The following is a 5,418-nucleotide window of genomic DNA, read 5'->3' as shown; positions in this document are numbered from 1 at the left end:
GGGGCGGGTAGGCAGCGGTATTCCGATAGCCAAAAAGGAAAATATTTTCTTTGTGATGGTTTTTTATCGATTGTTACCTTTCCCTGGCCCCCACCCTCTTCCTCTACTTCACCGTAGTTATTGTATTTAATGACATTTAATTGGAAAGTACTTTACCTTTGCTGGGACTCGAACCTCGGTCATCCGAGTTTGGAACCCGTGGCCTTGACCACTAGACCACGAGTTCGCCGGTAAGGGGACCGTGTCCGATACCGGGGTCCCTCCTCGACCAGCCTCGGGGCTCTACGGGCCAGAAGATTATTACCGACGAACCGCGAGCGACCTGAAAGCGTACTGAAGTCCCCCTCTTCGCGACGCGAGCAGAAAGCACAAAGCTATATTATTTTGCGGCGGGCACAGACTGACAATGTACTGTTTTGTGCGTAGGTACGTACAACTGTCAACATACATAACCTACGTACACAATTTGTACCTAACTATGTACAACATTGTACGTAATTATGCATAATATCGCTTAAAATTGTGCGTATATAACGTATGTGCATAGTTGTACGGAGGTATGCGTCCTCTCTCTACGAGTGGGTTCTCTCTGCGACTTCAACTCGTATGTAGACTGACGTGGTCGTTGTGTCCAGCTGCCAAAGTGTGCAGTGTGCAGTCCAGAGGAGAGGAGCCGTCGGGCTCTGGGGGTTCCGGGGCCGCCCCATCGTCCCCTCTTCTGCTCTCAAGTGCGCCGGTCTAGGGATTAGCGCTAGCCCTCGGCCGGGGTTTCCTGGAAAGGAAAATACCCCGACTACCCGGGGCTCTCCAGGTGAACCGAAAGCGTACTGGAGTCGCTCTGTTCGTCTCGGAGCGACTTGAAAACATACTCAGGTCGCTCGTCCGCGCATGGAGCGACTCGATGACGGACAAAGGTCGCTCCGGCGCGAACCTCCGGCGAATCTTGGCGATACGTCGCCCAGGAGCCTGACGAACCTCGGCGAAAAGCAAACAAATCTTTTTGCGTCGGGGGGGGGGGGACCCGGGCCGGTCCCCACACACACTCACACTCGCACACACACTGGAGCAGTTGTGTGGGTCTGGGTCATGTGTGCGTGGGGATGGGGGGCGCAGACAAGGACGCTTGGTGTGTGTCACGTGTGTACCTTGCGCCCAACTGGGCGCCACCCATAGTTTTAGGGCTCTTGACACATGACATTCCCTTTACTTGCATTTAGATGCAATTTTTCTTTTGTACCGAATATTAAATTAATCAGGTTTAAACTAAAATCGGTCCCCAATTCTTCATTTATTAAAATCAGTACATGTTCTAAATTGTTAGTACGTAAACGTCGGCGTGTCCTCTCGGGGGCCGATAGGCTAGGCGCCATTCAAAGATCCCCGCTGAAAGGTAGAGATGTTGCTGTTGCGGTATTGGAGAGCACAAGCATGGCGCCGCTGACCCCGCGGCCACCCGGCCGTACTGTCTGTCGCGAGCCCAAAGAAGGAAGTGGCCGCTCTCAGAGCCGCTGCTCGCTGCGAGTTCCTCTGCGGCGAGTTCCTCCTCTCGGCGAGTCCCTCCTCTCGGCGAGTCCCTCCTCTCGGCGAGTCCCTCCTCTCAGCGAGTATCTCCGCTGCAAGTTCCCTTGTGGCGAGTCCCTCCACTGCGAGTCACTCCTTTCGACGTGTCCCTCCGCTGCAAGTTCCCTTGCGGCTAGTCCCTCCTCTCGGCGAGTTTCTCCTTCGCGGCGAGTCCCTCCTGGCTCTGCTATTCCGCTCTGGCCACGACGCCCCGCCGCTGCTCCGCGACTATTGGAGGAGGCATTCACCCTCCTCTATCTCTCTCTCACACACACACAACAACCCACCTCAGCTTCTCTCCCTTCTCCCCGCCCGACGGTCTCCTGGAGGACCTCCTGGAAGTCCCTGCAAGGACCTGCAACGTTTCCTCTCGCTGTCTGTCAGTGCCCATCTCTGTGCCCTCCCCCCTCTTTTCCCCTTCCCCCGAGTGGAGCGGTACGTTGGTCTGTCTGCTGCTGCCTGCGCCGAGGTTACTCACCTGCCCATCTATATGTACCCTGGAAAAGAAACGAAAGCAATGCGGAGCACCTTCACTTCAAAAGAATCAGCGCTCAGTGTTGTAGACGGACAAATGTATTTGTATTTTAAGGTTCTTGTCGAACTTTTGGAACTAATATGCTTGTAATGCTAACTTAAAAAAAGAAGACGTTTTTGAAAAGTAAAAATAAAGTTTGGTGAAAAATGTGACATTTTAGCCTTGATCCCGCCCCTCCCCCTCTTTGTTTGGCAATGGTTACTGATTCGTTTGCCGCTTCTGCTGCGAACCCTTTTCACGGAACAACGGGAACACACACCTCCAGTTATGACACATGTAGTGGCTTTTGCCGATTATTTTTCTTTCGGAGAGTTGCTTGAAAACTTCATGCCGCTAATTTAAATTTGTCAATGAACCCTCACACTTGTAGTCTCTTCTTATCTCTGAGCTCTAACTCTTGTCTCGCCTTTCTTGTCCTTCACCAGAGCGCACGCCTGCTCTGCTCTCGCGACACGACGGCATGGGCAGCGGGGCGGGGGCGCCGCTGCTGCTGACGGTGAGTCTCTGGCGGTGTCAGCCGGGGCCGGTAGGCCGCCCGCAGCTCTCCCGAGCGCAACGGGCCGGGCGGACGGGGGCCCGCTACCCGGCCGAGTCGGGAAACTCCTGCTTCTTTTCCTTTTGACTTGATTTTCTACATCAACTGAAATCTTTTGATCTTGATCTGGATTGTTGCTGCTTTAGAGAATGAGAATACTAGAGCAACCACACACCCCCTCACATCAAATCACGTGAAGTACGTTTGAAACGCATTTTGATCTAAATTTAGCTCCGCCTTGGCCGGTCCTGTGGTCTTTTCCACCGCGAAAGTTAATTTTATATGGTGGAAAAATAAAATTTAAACGTATTTTAAGCGCAAAAAAAATTAATCACCCAGACATCACCAACCACCCATCAAGAGGTGCCACCACGCGAACATAGTTGACGTGGAAGAACACTGATCTTTTTGAACAATGATGATTGTTCTCAAACACTTCGAGCAATTTTTGGGGCTTTGGATCCAATGGTTGGTGCATATCAGGCTTTCGTTTCAATTTATTTTCCAAAAGTTCTCCTTTAGAGAGATTTAAAAAGAATAAATAAAAATGTCTCCTTTTTAAAAGATTGAGCTAAATGCTTATAATCAGAATGAACTTTATCACGTTTTGAATTTCTTCAAAATTTTTGACCGGAAACAAGCTTTCATTTTTTAAAAGCGAGTGACCTAGCTTGAGCGTATGCTGGAAAGGGGTTCAACAACGGCGAATTTTCATGGCTCTCCTATGTTTTGTGGGTAGATTCATAGGTGTCGATTTAAACAGCCAGCCGTTTACCAACATGTCACACATGCGCTCTGAAGGGCCGCGGCTCAGGTAGTGTACCCTTCCTCTCCGAACTCCTGGCAGGCGCAGCGCGCAGCCCATTCAAGCTGCGGCTGAAATACTTCTCTTTTACTCTTCCTTCTTCCTCCGTGCGTCCCATTTCTTTTTTTCCTGGGGGGAAGCGAGCTTTATATTGTGCGTTTTTCTTCCCTTGGCCGACAATGGAAAACGTCGGCTTTAGTTTAACACGTTTAGGGCCATTTTTATCGCCGCGTCGGGGCGCGAATCGGCAACGCTGCGCGCAAGAGGTGGCGCGGCGCGGCCAGCTCGCACCGTCCCTCTACGCTTCCCCAGAACAGAGAGAGAGGGAGAGAGAGAGAGGTGAAAATAATGAAAATGGGAGTGTGGCTGCGGCATGAGTTGCGCTATGTCGCGTGACTACCTGCCGCCGCGGGTGAGGGGAGGGGTGAGAAGGGGATTAAAAAGGAGGAACGAATTACATGAAAAAAAAAAAACACGAAAAAAATGGGGAAAAGGTGAGCCCTTTCCTCCCCCTCCTTCCTGTACAGAAGAGGGCCCGGTGCGGTGACGCCCCCAGGATGACACCGCGCGCCGTGTTACTGTGCGCGTCTCTGGTGAGCTTCAACTGGGAAATGCCTGCTCCCTGCTGACCAAATTACGATGTTTTCACCGTGAACGCCATCGCCGCTTTGCTTGCTATAATTTGGGCATTTCTTTTCTCATTGTCAATATTTGACATCCTACGCGGCCCAACCATTTGACAATCTCTATAGAAGAAAGCCAAAATTTTGGCAAGCAACGCGGCCGCGACGTTTACAGTGTATACAGTTTTGTTGTAAATTGTATCAAGTCTGAAAACTTTTGAGAGGAGCAGCAGGGGGAGGGGGGGCAAAAAGAGCACAGTGGGCTCCATGTGGTGGCAGCTGCTGGGCACCTGCCCTGCTGCAGCCGGTAAGGACCGTCCGTTCACCTCTCGCGGCGCACCGCGCTGTGCCACGCGGCGCGCCGGCGCTTCCGCGGGGTGCGTTGTTGCGATCAAGGCGCCCACGATACCCCATTTTAGACGACTCCCCTCCCCCTCTCCACTCCTACTCCCACCAACCTCCTCTTGCACGCGCAACGCCACGCTGCCCAACAATCGTAATGCGACAATTGTTACGACATGCCTGATTGTGGTAATTGACGTCGGCACAATGGTGGCCGCTGGCCCCTGGCGGGGCGGGGCGGGGTGGGCCGCCATGAAACTCGCGTTTGCTTTAGCCGCGGCCGCGGGCGGCGCCACCGTCACCTGAGAGAGAGAGAGAGAGAGAGAGAGAGAGAGAGAGAGAGAGAGAGAGAGAGAAGTGCGCGTAGGGGAAAAAGGGAAACAAAACGCGTTGACAAAGAAAAACTCTCTTTGGTGAGTTTAATCCCCATTGCTGTGAGTGAGACCACCACCACCACCACGCAAACGAAGTCTGCAAAGTGTTCAACACTTGTAAAGTTGTATATCTGCGAAGTTGAATACTTGCAATCGTTCAACGAGAGTCAAACACTTTGTAAGTCCGCAAGACTTGGTGTTTCGCACTTGACCTGCCGGCCGGAGGACCCTCGCGGGCAGTGTACTTCCGCGCGGTGGGCCGTGATGGCGGGGTGACTCACGGGCTCCAGCGGGGGAGGCGGCGGGGAGCGCTGGTGCTCGCCACTCCAGCGGGACTCCGGGAGAGTCCTGGAGCGTTGACCCGCGGGAAGAGCAGAGAGCACTACGTGCTTGCTGCGCGCCCGTCGGAGGGACACAACACGAAACAGGAAAGAGAATTGTAAACTGAAAAGGAGCGGGCGGAGTACTATCTCAAATTTGGAGACTTTGCGGTTTCAAAATTAGTTGCCATCGGTTGCCATTGAAGTGCCTTTTGCTGACATTTGGGCATTATCGGGCATTAGAGGCAGAGTTTCCTTTACACCGCCAGATAGGTGCAACGTCCTACCATTATAAAAACATTGAGCACGCTGTTTTTTTTTTTT

General features: G+C 52.5%; 1 protein-coding gene across 3 annotated transcripts in view; it reads left to right on the top strand.

The window, feature by feature from the left end:
- Positions 1-5,418, top strand: part of LOC113216584 (transmembrane protein 43 homolog) — an 87,549-nt gene that overhangs the window by 60,674 nt on the left and 21,457 nt on the right. For all 3 annotated transcript variants that reach the window (XM_052270275.1, XM_052270274.1, XM_052270273.1), the window contains exon 4: positions 2,521-2,591. The gene's annotated coding sequence lies outside the window, so the exon portion shown is untranslated. The remainder of the gene's footprint in view (positions 1-2,520; positions 2,592-5,418) is intronic.

This window comes from Frankliniella occidentalis, unplaced genomic scaffold, assembly GCF_000697945.3.
Source record: "Frankliniella occidentalis isolate FOCC.00 unplaced genomic scaffold, Focc_3.1 Scaffold115, whole genome shotgun sequence".
In the NCBI taxonomy this organism is placed as follows: domain Eukaryota; kingdom Metazoa; phylum Arthropoda; class Insecta; order Thysanoptera; family Thripidae; genus Frankliniella; species Frankliniella occidentalis.
This window is presented reverse-complemented; position numbering and strand designations above follow the sequence as displayed.